The sequence below is a fragment of the Dipodomys spectabilis genome, unplaced genomic scaffold, assembly GCF_019054845.1.
Source record: "Dipodomys spectabilis isolate Male_0828 unplaced genomic scaffold, ASM1905484v1 ptg000310l, whole genome shotgun sequence".
Taxonomy (NCBI): domain Eukaryota; kingdom Metazoa; phylum Chordata; class Mammalia; order Rodentia; family Heteromyidae; genus Dipodomys; species Dipodomys spectabilis.
The window spans coordinates 1,138,945-1,154,986 of record NW_024870987.1 but is presented as its reverse complement, the minus strand read 5'-3'; the positions used below and the strand labels follow the sequence as shown (position 1 = coordinate 1,154,986).

Here is a 16,042-nt window from a genome sequence, read left to right as displayed (position 1 = left end):
TGTTGCAATGGGTCCACCTGTATCCCTATTTAAACGATTTGTTTTTCCCCTTCCCCTCCACAAATTATACCAACATCAAATACAATGAAAGCAGGAGTTATACTGTGGGGGAGGGACATACAAAGCAACAAAGAAATAATCTTATGTGTTAGAAACAATCGCATGAAAAAAAAAAAACATTTGAAAACATATCTTCGGGTTCATTTCCCTAACATTTTCAAAAGTAAATAATAGTAGTTGTATAATATAGAAAATAATCAAAAACCATGTTTAATATGATACAAAGGAAAACTATGTTTCTTTTTAAATGTAGCAAATGAGAACATAGTATAAAGTTTCAAAATGACATGCTGAGAGTAAGGGAAAAAGGAAAAATTTAAAAATTCATGTAAATATTAAATACAAGCTGACATGACCAAAATATATTGTGATCAGAAACTTATCTCTCAGTTATCTATCACTTGCAATTACTTACAAATAATTGTCCCTGCAGTTTCAGCAGTAACCATGGAAATTTAGACATGACCTCTCTATGCAGCCTAGACTGTGTAAGGGTCTTCCTGTTTTAGCCTCTTGAATTAGATCTGCAGGCATTGCCCTCATTTTAATATATGAGGTTTCCTTTAAAATTTAAAATTAATATTAAAATAATGGATTGTCTGTAAAGCATGACTAAACATCAGAGATCCACCAGAGATCCTCTGAGGGATACAATCAAAATATTAGAAAAGCACCTACCACTCAAGGTAGGTAACAGAAAGATGATTTAGCATTTTTTGGATGTGCTGGGGATGAACGCAGGGCCTCATGCTTGTTAGGCAAGTATAAAATTCAGTGACATTAGTTATATGCACACCATTACCTCTATTTGTGAACTATCTTGTTGATACTGATGGAATCCACACAATCATTGAGTAATAATCACCCCAATGACCTGCCCCAGAAATTTTAATCTTCCATTTTCTCTTATAAAATGGTTTGGTAAATGTTTCACATAAATAGTAGATTATTTTTTGTGTCCATCCGTGACAGATATATATTAAATGCAGCATTTTTGTGGATGGCATAATCCATTAATGCTTACCTCATATTTTGTAAACCTGTATATCTGATAGACACTCCAGGTAATTCCAGCTTCTGACTAATGTGAACTTTGCTGTTATTATTGGCATATGAGCTATTAGTTTTTTCTTTTCAGTTCTTTGGATTATGCAATGAGCAATGGAATTGCTGGGTAATGTGGTAATGCTATGTTATGTTTGAAGAATGGGTCATATTGTACCATAATTGCTATATCACTTTTCATCATCACAGAAATGTACAAATGGTCAATAAAATGTATTTCAAATGTATTTCAAATGTATTTCAAACCTTCCACAGATGTGCCCTAAAAAATCATTTTTTTTTTTACTTTTTACTTGCTTTTATTTAGGCCATGCAGGCCTGGACCTATGTAGCATTGTCTAGAGCTGAAGTGAGAACAATACCAAATGCCACTGACCTAGCCTCCAAAAACATTTAATCTAGTAGCCATTTTTCCTAGAGATAAAATTTAGTGATTATATGCATTTTTACTCTTCTAAAATAAGGTTTTGAATTTTAAAATTACTTATATATATGTAACACCTCTGTGTACCTTCTTTTTATTAAGAAGAAAAATTATATTTACAAGAAATATAAAAGGACAAAAAAGCTTCTCAGCAGGAAAATACATTACAATCACAGTCTGATTCTGACCCAAGCACATACAATACAACACAAAAAATAATACAATAAGAGCTCATCTAAAGTAAAATGAAGAGTAAGGCCAGGCGCAGAGGTCAAGTGGTAGAGCACTAGGTTGCCCAGCACCAGCCTCTGAATCAAAACCGCAGTACTGCCAAGGGATAAAATATAGTATTAAAGTTAAGGAAACATGCAGATAAAATATGATGGACAACAAAGAAGGACACACCTGTAATCAAAACACTTGGGAGATTAAGCAGTAGAATTATGAAGTGAAGATCACACTTGGCTACATAATGAGACTACATCTTAAATAACATAGAATAAAATAAATCAAACAAAAATTTTAATGACTAGGGTGTAGTTGAAGTGTAATTAAAGTAGTTTTTGTATGCACAAAAATTACATGCTTTGATAACTACAACTTTCAGTTTACACTGCAGTACAAGGTGCTCAGTGGCTGGAATCCCTCCTGAGGAACTCTATGGCAGTTGATGCACTTGTATTCTTGGCTGGACTGAGGGTTTTGCTAGGCAAACAGTGTTTTGATCTCAATTCGTGGATCCCACATACAACTCTTTTTTTTAATACACCACCTACAAATCTCTCCCATCTCAATAACAGGGCCTTCTGGCTTTCAAGTGAATTTATCTTTGATATCTCTTAGGGTTCTCCTCCCCTTTGTCTGGAACTGCTCTGTTCCTGGGTCCACATTCAGCAGCTTATTCTGAGAAGAGTTGTAACTATTTGCTAGCCATCTCTATCCACTGCCATCTCCACCCCAAATTATTCTTTGGTATCAGTATGAGTCAGGTCAGAGGATAGAGCCAGCCTGGGCTGGCTTTGAACCATGATCCTCAGACCTCAGCCACTTGAATAGCTAGGATCACAGGAGTGAGACACTGTCACCCGGCCATCATTTCTTTCTTCCAGGAAAATTTAGGGGGGTGGAATAGCACAGCAGCACATATATTTGATAGCAACTGCCCCAGGGTGAACCAGATGCTCAGATAAAACCACTGACTTTGATATTGCCTTTGGTATCCAACAGGATATTGTTGGAATTAAGGTATCTGTGTGTGATTCTGTTCGGGTATGGGTAGTGAACAGCACTTACAATTTGTGTGAAGAGCCTCTTGGTTTCATCCTCATATAGGCGGCAGGATTTTGAGATCCACCCCAGAAGGTATCCCCTATTGGCCAGTTCCATTGATGAGATACATATACTCTTCCTTCTCCATCACCTGGTAAAACCTGATGGTGTGTTTGTGCCATACCTTGTTAAAAATGTCCACTTCATTCTTTAATTGATGACTGGAGGACTCTTGCTGTTATGCCATGGTTGCAGGACCTCCCCCCCCCCCCCCCGCCCCGCAAGAAGACCACTGAGAGTCAGACTCTACAGCTGTTTTATTTAAATGGGCTGCAGCTTGGGCCTCATCCTACACTCTGACACAGCGGAGCCTAGGAGGAGAGCCCCGAGCTAAGGATTTGCAGGTCTTATAAAGGCACACAATCAACCAAGTGTTTGGATTACCACCACATGTTGCTTTGCAACAAGTGGTCACTGTCTCAAACTTTAGCCTTTCAATCCCACCCCCCGCGCTTGATTTATGGTCCTGAGCCACAATCTTGTGGCTCTGGCCCCAAACTAAACTTCAACAGCTCTTGATCTTGAACGAGTATACCAATAACAATCAGTCCATTTATCTTTTCTTGCGTATGTGGAGTGGTTGGGTCGGATGCTTGGAGACTTCCCATGTTTCCTGATGGTCATCCAGGGCAAAGGGGTCAGCTGGTCTGGCATGGTAGCAGTGGATCTAAGCAGCAACGCCGTCCACTCTAAGGGCAGTGGGGGTAGCCAGTAGCACCATGTAAGGTCCCTTCAATCGTGTTTCCGGAGATCGCAAGTTGTGCCTTCAAACAAACACCCAGTCCCTTGGTTTAAACAAATGTGGGATAGGAATAGAAGCAGAATCATATAATTCTCTAAGCTGGGGCCACATACTCTTATGCACCAGCTTTAAATAGTCAAGCTTACACAGAAATTCAGTATCATCCAAATCAGCAAGCAATTAAAGACAAGCCGATAGGGTGAATTTCTTATTCTAAACAAAGCAAAAGGAAGGAGCGATACCCCGTCTACACCAGTCTCCAAGGCCAATTTAGTTAAGGTCTCTTATAGAGTCTGATTCATACCTGCCCTGAACTCTGGGGTCTATAAGCACAGTGCAATTTCCAATCCATCCCCAATGTCGGAGCTATTTGCTGACTTACTTTTGAGACAAAGGCCAGTCCATTGTCTGACCTATTGGGGGATGGGAAGCCATACCTGGGTAGAATTTCTTCCAGGATCTTCTTAGCCACGACATTTGTGGTCTCATGCTTTGTTGGGTAGGCTTCAACCCATACTGAAAAGGTTTCTACAAAAACTAGCAAATTTTTATATCCAAATTTTCCAGTTTTAATTTCTGTGAAGTCTATTTCCCAATACACACCTGGCCTATCTCCATGGAGGCAAGCTCCTTTAGTAACCGGCTGATTGGGGGCATTGGTGAGCTGACAGGCTTTACAATTTTTCACAATGTCCTCAAGAGTTGATTCCCTTGCCTAATTTTTACTTCTGAGTGTCAGAGCAAGTCCTGCATTCTTCAGGTTCCCATGTGAGAGACCCGATGGATTCTCTTAAGAATCCCCTTGCCCAATCTTTGTGGCAAGGTAAGTTTTCACTCACCAGTTTTCCACTAGTCTTTTTTTCCTTCTCTGCCAGGGGGTTTATAGGCCATGGGAATTTTCTTTATCCACTCCAAGTCTTCTTGGGAGTACTGAGGCTCAGGAGGCAAAGCTCGTGGCCCTGGGTCTACTAGAGTCAGTACTTATGCTCTGGGCTGGAGGGCCGCCTCCTTAGCTGCCTGATCAGCCAAGTTATTTCCTTTGGTTATTGAATCAGTTCCCTTTTGATAGCCTGGGCAGTGCATAATGGCAATATTTGCTGTTTCCCATTGGGCACAGATGAGGCTTAAATTTTCTTGTTTTTAATAGTCTTTCCCTCAGCTGTCAGCATCCCCCTCTCTTGGTAAATGGCTCCATGGACATGCAAGGTGGCAAAAGCATACCGACTGTCTGTGTAAATGTTTAGTCTCTTCCCTTTTCCCATTTGTAGGGCTTTTGTTAGTGCCACTAGCTCTGCTCTTTGTGCAGATGGTCCCTGGTGGAGTGCTTCTACCCACGCTATCACAGAATCCATGGTGACTGCTGGGCCCGTATACCTTTTTCCATCTCGAATGAAACTGCTGCCATCTGTGAACCAGGTATGCTCAGCATGCAGTAGTGGTGAGTCCATCAAATCTGGCCTCTTTTCCTTGGCCTGGTTTCTCTTTTCATGCTCCATTTTACGTTCTCTGTCCTTCCTTTCCTGTCTTTGCTCCTCTGTCTCTCTTATTGTAAACCTTTCCTACTGCGGCTACTAGATCCCTAATTATAGCCTGTCTAGAGCCTGCAACTTTATGTCTGGTGCAGCTTGATTTATATAGGCAAACATAATCATCTGAGCCGACTCCTGTGTCTCAAGATCATATTGAGTATATTGACTAAAAGCTTCCAAGAGCCGCTCAAGATATGCTGCTGGACTTTCACTTACTCCCTGTCTTATATCATAAACCTTGGCCATATTAGTAGGTTGGCAAGCTGCCACCTTGAGACCTGCCAACAGAGCCTGGCGGTAGATGAGGAGATGCTCCCTACCTTCAACTGTTTTGTAGTCCCATGTTGGTTGGATCTCAGGAAAATAGGCAGAGATCAGGGCAGGATCCATGATGGGCACTCCCGTGGGGCCACAGATATGTTTCTGGGCCGCTTCTCAGATATGGTTTCTCAATTCAGTGGTAAAAAGAACTTGTAAAAGCTGACTGCAATCATCCCAAGTGGGCTGATGAGTAAAGAGAATAGTTTCAAGCAAACGAATTAAATCCTAGGGTTTCTCAGAAAAGGGGGCATTTTGGATGCACCAATTGTATAGAACATTGGTAGAAAATGGACACTATTGTGTTGTTGTTGACCATCCACATCCACAGTACCTATGGCACCTAGGGAAAAAAACAGCTGCATTAGATGGGGGGTTGATCCCACTGCGGCATTGAGTGACTGGCCCCTCAGAAACTTGAAGGGCAGGTGCCAAGTGTTCTATAGCTCCCTCCTTCTCTTGATCATTCTCAGGTTCTGCAAAAGGAACCTGGGAAGGGGAGTATGGGGGAGGAAACATTTCTTCTTCCAAGTTATCTCCCTGAAAAACCAGGGGTACACTTTCTTTTCCTCTTTCTTAGTTTCTTTTTGTAAGTCTAGGGGGCTAGATGGAGTGTTGCCCGTGGTTTCCAGTCCTGTCAGTCATACAGTCCATAAAACAATAAACAGTACAAACAAAACACATGCAAACCTGACAGTTACAAAAAAAAAGCTTACAAAGTGGAGATCTCCCAAATTGGTCCACTGACTCCTGTCATGGCGGCGTTCCATACCCATGCCCCACAGCAGAAGGAACAGACCCACAGTGGGCGAGTTGGGCTTCGGTTAGAAGGCTTTCTTGGTCAGTTCCGGCCCAACACCAAACCAATTCTCGCCCCACAATTCACACAGCGGGGTTCCAAGGATCCCTCCCCCCCCCCCCCGGCCCCACACAGCAGGGTTCCAAGGACCCCTGCCTCACACGGCAGGGTTCCAAGTACCCCCGCCCCAGACGGCGGGGTTCCAAGGACCCCCCCCCACTCCACATGGTGGGGTTCCAAGGACCCCTGCTCCACACAGCAGGGTTATCCCCTCCCCACAAGAGGATCTGGGACATCTCCCAGTTCCTCCAGTGTTGTCGTGCAAGCGGGTCCACTTTGACAACCCTTTAGGAATTGGAGGGGCCATCCTCACAAGGGAAAATGAAAGTAAAACAGACAAACGAGAGGACAAGGCAAATTAACCAAGACAGCGCTGTTTTACCTTTGGAGTCTGAGGTCTCCGGGGTCTTTGGGGGGTATCCCGAACCAGCCCCCACTAATATGTTATGCCATGGTTGCAGGAACCCCCCCCCCCGCAAAAAGACCACTGAATGTCAGACTCTACAGCTGTTTTATTTAAACGGGCTGCATCTTGGGCCTCGTCCTACACTTCGGTACAGCGGAGCCTAGGAAGAGAGCCCTGAGCTAAGTATTTGCAGGTCTTATAAAGGCACACAATCAACCAGGTGTTCGGATTACCACCACGTGTTGCTTTGCTAGACAGAAACAAGCAACAAGTGGTCACTGCCTCAAACTTTAACCTTTCATCCCTTCAGGAGTATTTTAACTGCCACTTCCATGTGTGTGAGGTGTGGATAGCCAGCTTCACTTGTCCATTGGTACCATGGTCAATGAGCTCTTTCATCTGGTATTGACTGATGATCTCTTCATTCAAGGATATGGAGGATGATTCTTTGTATTCTTCCATCCTTCTGCTATGATGGCAAGTAGCAAGTCTACCTAAAATTAACTAAATAAAATAATGGAAACACAGAAAAAATAAAAAGAAATACCAAAACCAAACGACAACTCACACCCCCCCACACCATATCAGAAAAATCATGAATTTTGCTTTGAGTCAGTCCAGCATGTCACCAATCAAGAGCTCCTAGAGGTGTTAACTCACATAGGTTGGAGCACAGTGGCTTCCTATATACACTGCATGACCTCTCAAAAGGGAGATATTGCAGCCCATCACAGTGACATCATAGAAGAAATGGACCAATCAGAGTCTGGGCCAGTGAAGTCAGAGAAAAAGTGGACCAATCATAGCTTGCCAGCATTAATACTCTAGCCCATAAGCTTCAAAGACTGTTGCTAAGGACTCCATGTGGGCTTGAGGTTGCTCTGGTCATTATTATGCCATTCCTGAAACTACTAGGACAGTGGTCAAAGTCCTCTGATATTATAGAGGACTCCTGAATCTCATAAATTGCTTCTGTGGAGACACTGGCCAATAGCCTCCATGCTTGATGGCCACCTTATCCTATATTTGTTCCAGCAATGACATGGCAAGAAGACCTCCGTCCTACTCAAGGACAGCTCTCCTACAATTTGCTTCTGAGGTTACAAGGCCCAGGCTGTCTTTGAGCCACAATCCTCACAATTCACCTTCCTGAGTAGTTAAGGTTATATGCCTGAGCCATCATTAGGTACTTAGCTCATCTCTCTCACATTTGGGGGAAGTATATATGTATTTGTTAGAAAGGTTGGTATTAGATATGTCCTTTTAACACCTTAAATGTGTTGCCCTTGCTGTCTAATATTTAATCTAGTGTTTGATTAGAAATTTGTCATAATATGATTGAAGATCCCTTGTGTGATGAGTTGTGTCTCTGTGCTTTGGCAGGTTTCTTGTCTTTGTTTAATTAGAATGTGTCTTAGTGTGGACCTGTGTAATTATGTTAATTGTCTTCTTTAAGCTGCTAGATTCCTGGATAGAAGGGTTCATGCTTTCAATCAAATTTGGGAAGGATTTGGTCATTATTCCTTCAAATACTATGTATTTCGTTTTTTTTATCCCTGTATGTTATACATATATACATTATACATTGTACATACAATACATATTCACATTGTATATTTGAATATACATATATATGCCTACATATTTATATTATATATACATTTATATACATATATTTTTCACATAACTTCCACTTTTGTGATTGTTTATGGTAGGAAGTCTAGATTGATCCCAGCTACTCCATCAGAGTTAGAGTTAGGAGTTTTCCTTTTTATTTCTTGGTGAAAATATGCATTTCTCAGCAAGGATAACAAAACCGGTACAAATAAGAGCTAGCTTTGAGTTTTCTCTCTCTCTCTCTCTCTCTCTCTCTCTGTCTCTTTCTCTCTCTCTTTCTGATTTCCTGCCTCTGTTTCCAGCTCTCTGAGCACAGGACCATTGCTTACCAAGTTGTTTTATTGTGTGCTGTGATCTACTAGTGTGCGCACAGTCATGTTCTGCTTCAAAGGTCACCATGCTGCACCTGGAAGAGGAGCTGTCTACAAAGTCAGCCTGCATGGGTGTGCCTGCCTCTTTCTTGAGGTCAGAGTCCCCATAGCTACTGGGGTGGCTTTAGTAGATGCTCATGTGCCCGGACTGCTGACTGCTGAATGTGGGCGACTCAAGCACAGCCTCTTTATTTACCCAAGTCAGAAGTCTGTGTTGGATCCTGGGGGCACTGCCCTGTTGGTGACTGTGCCAGGAGGAAGGCTGTGGGTAGCAGGAGCCTCAATGTGGCCTGACATCTGGGGAAGAGAAAGATAGGTCAACTCTAAAGGGAAAAAGAATGAAGAGAGAAAAGAAGCAGTAAAACCTTTATCAATTAAAAACATAAGAGTTTGGAAGTGGAAAGGCAGTGGAAATGTTCTAAATAACAATAAAAATTGCTAACATGGATAGAAGATGGATCACATTTTGTCATATATAATTTTGAAAAAAACATACTAGGAATGAAAATTTAAAAGTCAAAATTTAAAACACTATTTGGATTATAACTACACAGTATAGCTCAGTGGTTAAACATTGGCCTAGCATATGTGAAGCAATGGTGTGATCTCTTAAGCATTACAAAGCACACACACAAAAACCACAAGAACACACACACACACACACACACACCACATACACACATTTGGAATATTGATATTATCATATTAAACAGAGGAAATTATCACAAATAGAAAATGTAGGTTAATATATGAAATAATAATATTTCTTGTCCTTTTTAAAAGTTTAGTAGAAATAAAATAATCACAATAGATTCTTATAGATTAAGTAAACTGAAAATTAAGCAATAGAAGACATGAGAACCTTTTCAAATAAGTTTTAAATAATAAACATTTTGACACATGTATCCTTTCATTTTGACAAAAAATTGATGCTAGTGGTGTTTTAAATCAAGATTTAGAATATTATAACCAAGTGCTCTATATCTTGCTAGGGGTGGCTATATCTCTAATCATTTCTCTCTGAATATTTTTATAATAAGATATTATAGTTGCTCAGTCTCTCCCGAATTACAAACCCTATTTACATTTCCCACCATAGCTAGAAAATAGCAGCCAAAAATCACCATTCCCAGCTCAAACATTTTTTTTTAAGTTAAGTAAAAATATTTCCAAAAATCACCAGGTAATGAAACTTTTCTTAATAAAGTATGTGCTTCTTAAAAATACAGTATTTGCTACCTGGACAAATATGTTTACATCTATAAGAAATAATTTTTTTAAATTTACCAACCTTATAAAAATTCAAAAAATAATTTTTAAATATTCACTTTATAAATATTTTAAAAACAAAATATATGTGTCTGAATAATTTACATGTGTAAAAATCATGCAAAATTATATTAATTAGTCCTACAACTCTGAAAAAAGAATTACCCTGAAGAAACAGAAGAAAATATTTAAGTTCAAAATTTGAAATTTAGAAAATAAAATGAAATGTACTTTTTAGATGACTAAAGTAACTGTAAACCCTCTGCATACAAATTTTCTTATAAAAATGCATGAACAAAGAAAGCAAAAACACTCATTGATCAATAGCCACAGCAAAAGCATCAGTAGTTCTTTTTTTTAGCATACAAAAAAAATCGATGGAAGAGATAACAACGTTCCTTCCATAAGCTGGGAAGGGAGGTGAAGGGTAAACAAAGGAGGAGGCTGCAATGCTTGGTAAGAAATGTATGCATTATCCTGCCCATGTAATTGTAACCCCTCTGTACAGTATGCTCTCAAATAAAATAAAATAAAATTTAAAAAAAATAAATAAATTAATTAAAAAAAAGAAATGTACTTATTTATGTAACTGTAACCCCTTTGTACATTACCTTTACAATAAAATTAAATTGAAATTAAAAATAAAGCAAAAAAAATACCAATAAGAATTCTTATAAGCCATTGGTTAAAACCTTTGTAAAAAACTGCCCTAAGTGCCCAAGGAATATATTTTGATGATGCTACTTTAATAATTAAACTTCAGTAGAGAAGCAAAAATTGTAAAAACTGTTACAAAGTAATTAATCAGAATATGTTACTATTCATAATAATCATAAGCTGAATTTATAGGGATAGTCAAATATGTAAGAAATGAGACAATTTGCCATACATTTGCACTTAATATGTGAGAAAGAATTTTCTAGGTCTTAAATATATCTTAAGCTTAATACTCAAAACTTAAAATATATCTTAAATTTAATAAAGAACCTATTCTGTCACATCATATGATAATCAGATAAAGCTGATATTAGAGCAAAGAACAGATTCTACTAAGTTTTTGTATGTTAATGTATATACTTATTTTGGTTGTGGGAAACTGGGGATTTCGACTTTAGTTATTGCTCATACTAGGCAGGCGTCATATCAGTGGTTAATTTTAGGGTAGGGGTTCCCTTTCCACAAGAACATGCATCTGATCTGTCATTTTAGCCTTCCCATCATCAACGGAATCAGAGTTGCAGACCAACTTGTCTAGCTTCCTACCTTGCCTGGCCTGGATTCCGCAGTCCTTCCAATCTTAGACTGTAGATAGTGCAGTGTGGTGGAAATGATCCAATACACCCAGCTATAGATTGAGAAGGAGGTCCACTAAACTTTTGGCCTGGTTCTATTCTCAAGCCTCCTCAGTAGTTACGAGTAGAGGTGGGAGCCCATGGTGCCAAGCAGTAAGAGTGTTTTCTAAAGTAACTAGACATATATATGACTTGTGATTACCTCAGGAAAAAAATGAAAAAGCAGTGAAGCATATAGGACAGACAGAATTTTAACTAGCTACTCAGAGGCTGAATCAGCTTAGGTAGCTACTCGAGAGGCTGAGATCTGAAGGCCTCTAATATTATGGGTATTAAAGAAAAAAACTATGATTTTAAATAATTGGAATAATGGTAAGATTTGAGTATTTGAGTGGAGAAAAATCCATGAGAGAGATAGAATGAACCCACATTGCAATACTTTCTACTTAAGTGATAATGTTTTGTGATACTTCAGACAAAACAGTTACCTTGCTAATGAGTATGGATTTGCACTTGGGTGATGGAAATACTCTACTTACACAGGGGTAAATTAAAAAGATTTTTGGGGGTAGATGGTACTTCTTGAACTAAGACCCTAGATGATGTCCCTGAGCTTTTTCTCTCAAGGCTACCACTCTACCACTTTCAGCCACAGTTCCAATTCTGATTTTCTGTTGGTTGTTTGGAGATAAGAGGCTCATGGACTTTCCTGCCCAGGATGGCTTCAAACCACAATCGTCAGATCTCACCCTCCGAGTAACCAGAATTCCAGCCATGAGTCATCAATGATTTTAATAATTTAGTAAATTGTGCAGTTACAGAAGTTATAAATTATCCTTATAACCTGTGTAATATATGTGTGTGTATATATCAATGCATACGGATAGAAATATTAGCATATTTTTGTATCTACAATAGAGTTGTGAAATCATCCTTCATTATAAAATAAAATGGTAGCCGGGCGCCGGTGGCTCATGCCTGTAATCCTAGCTACTCAGGAGGCAGAGATTTGAGAATCGCAAGTCAAAGCAGACAGGAAAGGAAAGTTGGAGAGATTCTTATCTCCCATAAACCACTCATAAACCGGAAGGGGCACTGTGGCCCAATTGGTAGAGTGCTAGCCATGAGCTGAAGAGCTGAGGGAGAGCGCCCAGGTCCCAAGTTCAAGCCCCACGACAGACGAAAAATAAATAAATAAAAATAAAATAAAATGGAAACAAAAGTTAATAAGGAGCAAAACAAAGAGAATTGTCACAGGTTTCTTGTTGTTGAATGTAATATGAATTGTGAGAATCAGTTTGGCAAAATCATCTCTACTTTAACAAAATGGATAATAGCTATTAAATCCAATCCATCTATTTGCCCATATTGTGCATCCTCACACATGAGTGTCAAAAACAAACCACAGTTTCTGCCATTGTATTTAACTCACCTGTTATAAGTTAGAGGATAGATGAAGTAATCAAATAAAGATTAAAATAATAGTATGTGAGGCTATGAGTTAAAGCTGAAAATGATTTTAAGTATGATAATAGCTTATTAAATTGCATATTTCTTACTTTTACTCTATTGTCATGTCCCTCATTCCCACATTAGAAAAGTACATAGAAGGTTCTCACTAAATTATATGTACAATTATGAAAAAAAGTATTGAAAAAATATGGACACAGTGTGGTTTTAGCTTATTGTGACCTGTAGGGGGTAGTGTGTTTTTGAGGATATGCAATAGGTTCTAATGGAGATGAAGAGAGGGATGTGATTATTCTGGAAAACTGGCTAGAGGGTTGTTCCCAGAAAGATAGTGATGAATTCTTCCAAAAGGTTACAGTAAAATCACTTTCACAACCATGTTCACTGTTGCACTATTCACCGTAGAAAACTGATGGAAATAGCCCAGATTCCCTTTGGCAGAGGGATGGTTAGAGAAAGTGTGGCACATGTACACAATTGGATTGCACCAATCCATTATGAAGACTGTTACATTATTTGCAAAGAAATGGATAGATCTAAAAATATGTTAAGTAAACTAAGTCAGAGACACACACACAAAGGAACCATGTTCTGTCTCATATTTGGAAGATAGAACTTTATGCAAGTTTTCACAACAATATTAACCAAAGCATGCTATTTGCAGAGGAGAATTTCAAAGGTGTATTTTCTTATAAAATTGAATTTTTAATCCAACAAAATGAATACCAGGAAACTATCACTTAAGATGTGAGGGGAATTCAAAGGGAAGGAATAAAAAGAGTTATGGAGGAAGAGCGTGAAGGCATAATATTCAATACAGATAGTATGAAAGTAGAAAAAATTAAAGTGGGGTGAGATTTGGAAGGGTGTGGAGAAGTTATGTAAAGATCCATTGTACTTAAAAACTGATTTGTTGAATGGAAATTCTCTTGTACAATTATTTAAGATAATAAAAATATAATTAAAAACAATGGAGACATTTTATCTTAAACTGTGTTCTCTTAAACCATGAGTCAATATAATAGTTTCCTCCTCAGAAATGTTCTTTGCAGGTATGTTCCTCACATTAACAGAAATGTGATCAGCACAATGTATATCAATCCATCACATTGCACATCATAAAGAGACACACTATAAATTCTATTTCCATCTCTTTTAAAAAAAATTGTTTGCTCTATAAATTAATCAGAGGCATGGATTTTGTGGCTATTTAGTTCATTGAACATCTGTCTCTCTCTTCCTCTCTCTCATTCATGGTTCTCATATGATTGTTCCATAATTATCCTAATTTATTTTGTTGTTATATTTTTGGTTGCATCATTTCACTTTCTGCTCTGCCATTTCCCAAATCATTTACATAGAAAGTATTATTTCCTATGTTTGCATTCCTAGAATAAGCTGCACATGGAGACACCACTGGTCCTCATTTTCATTCTGTACCTTTTAATACGGAGGAAAATCTTTCCTCTGCTTTCTATCAATTCTCTACTCTCCAGTTAGAATAATTTAGAATAGTAAAAATGGAAAAAGAGAAAATAAGTCATGGTGAAAAAAAAAAGATGCAGAAAATTCACTGGATTTTTCTGAACAGTTCAACCAACGTCAACTACTGGGGAAATACATAGACACCTCATTCCGACTGGTACTCAGTCTCTGGTTAGGCAATTCTGATGAAGACAAGGAAGAAGATGAAAAAGTGAGGAATGGTATCATTTGCAAGAAAAAAATGGAGAAGGATCCAAGCAAATTTCTTCTTTGGGCTGCCGAAATTAATCGGCTTTCTACAGTGTGGCGAAACCTTTCCAAAAAGGCCACTAGGGATGACGATGTGTATACCGCTCTTCATCAGGAAACCTACAGTTGACACTGACACATTGTCCATGAGTTGGTGGCTCGAGGCAAATATTCATGCAATAACTGTGAATGGCTGGACACACCTGCACAGTGCTTATACGTGGAATAATACCAGTGTGGCTTCTTTCTTACTTCATCATGATGCAGATACCAATGTCTAAACGAAAGGCCTCTTGACCCCCTTGCATCTTGCTGCTGGGAATAGAAACAGCAAAGATACGTTTGATCTCCTTCTTTTGAACCATTATATTAAACCAGGTCTGAAGAACAACTTGGAAGAAACTGCATTTGATACTGCCAAAAGATAAGTATGTATGACTACCTCTTTGAAGTTGTGAAAGGCTGTACAAATTGTTCTCCTACGTCTTGATGATTTGGTTAAGTTACTTAAATTTCAAAAATGCCAGTCCATCCTTTGTCTCTGTACAAAATATTTTCACAATACAAAGCAACAGCAATATCTTACTTTAAAAATTCATGGATTCCATGGTATTCTTCCAAATGAATTGCCTGACTTTGATGTCAAAATATATTCAAGAGTTGTTTGTATACATCTATAATGATTTCTGTAGAGCTTGTGATTTTTAAAATCAGAAATAATTTTAATGTATCTGTTGAAATGAGTAGTACAGAACCTAAAGACATTTCCGGTGCTTGTCTGAAGAAAGTATATTTTAACATATTCTGTATTCTGTTTGTAAAATGTCCATAATCTATTTCATTCTCTCCTAGATATAATGCTTTGAATACTACATTATTATATATTATATAAATTCATTAATAAATGTGTCCTTACAGATTGCATTCCATATAAAAACAGTTTAAGATTCTTTTTTCTCCTAGGTCCTTATAGTATTTTATTTCTTTGGGATAAAATTAAAATGTTATCTAATTTCAAAAGTTTTGTAAAGGTTATGCTATGTAAAGACCTTTCTAAATTGAAGATTTAATACACTGATGTCAAACTAACTTTTAATTATATGAATCACATATGTTGTTACACTTGTATTTTTGTAATCAACTTTTTAATAACTGTTTTTCATTTCTAGCAACTGAAGAATGAAAAATATGGAATAATTCGCATATTTTCATATCATCCTTGTCCAAGTGGCATGTTAATCTCTATATTGTTGTAATTTATGTATACGTGCTGCTGAAGCATGTAGTATCCTGTAAATTTAAGTTGTTAATGATGCAATCTTTATACAGGCATATATCCTTGGTTGCCTATTTGTAGCAAGGAAACCTTATTGTTACTAACAATGTTATTGATCTTATTTCTCTGAAATTCTGTGTATAGTGGAAAAACATATTGTTTGGTAGATTGCTCAAACTTGCATTTTTTTGCCAATGACTATTTTAAGTCTTTTTCATTTTAAATTTGATCATACTTTGAAGCCTTTATGGCTAGGTTCAAAGAGATGGCTTTTCAAGTAC

General features: G+C 38.1%; 1 pseudogene; it reads right to left on the bottom strand.

The window, feature by feature from the left end:
- Positions 1-15,667: 15,667 nt before the first annotated feature.
- Positions 15,668-15,767, bottom strand: LOC122127769 (annotated as a pseudogene).
- Between the last annotated feature and the right edge of the window lie 275 nt (positions 15,768-16,042).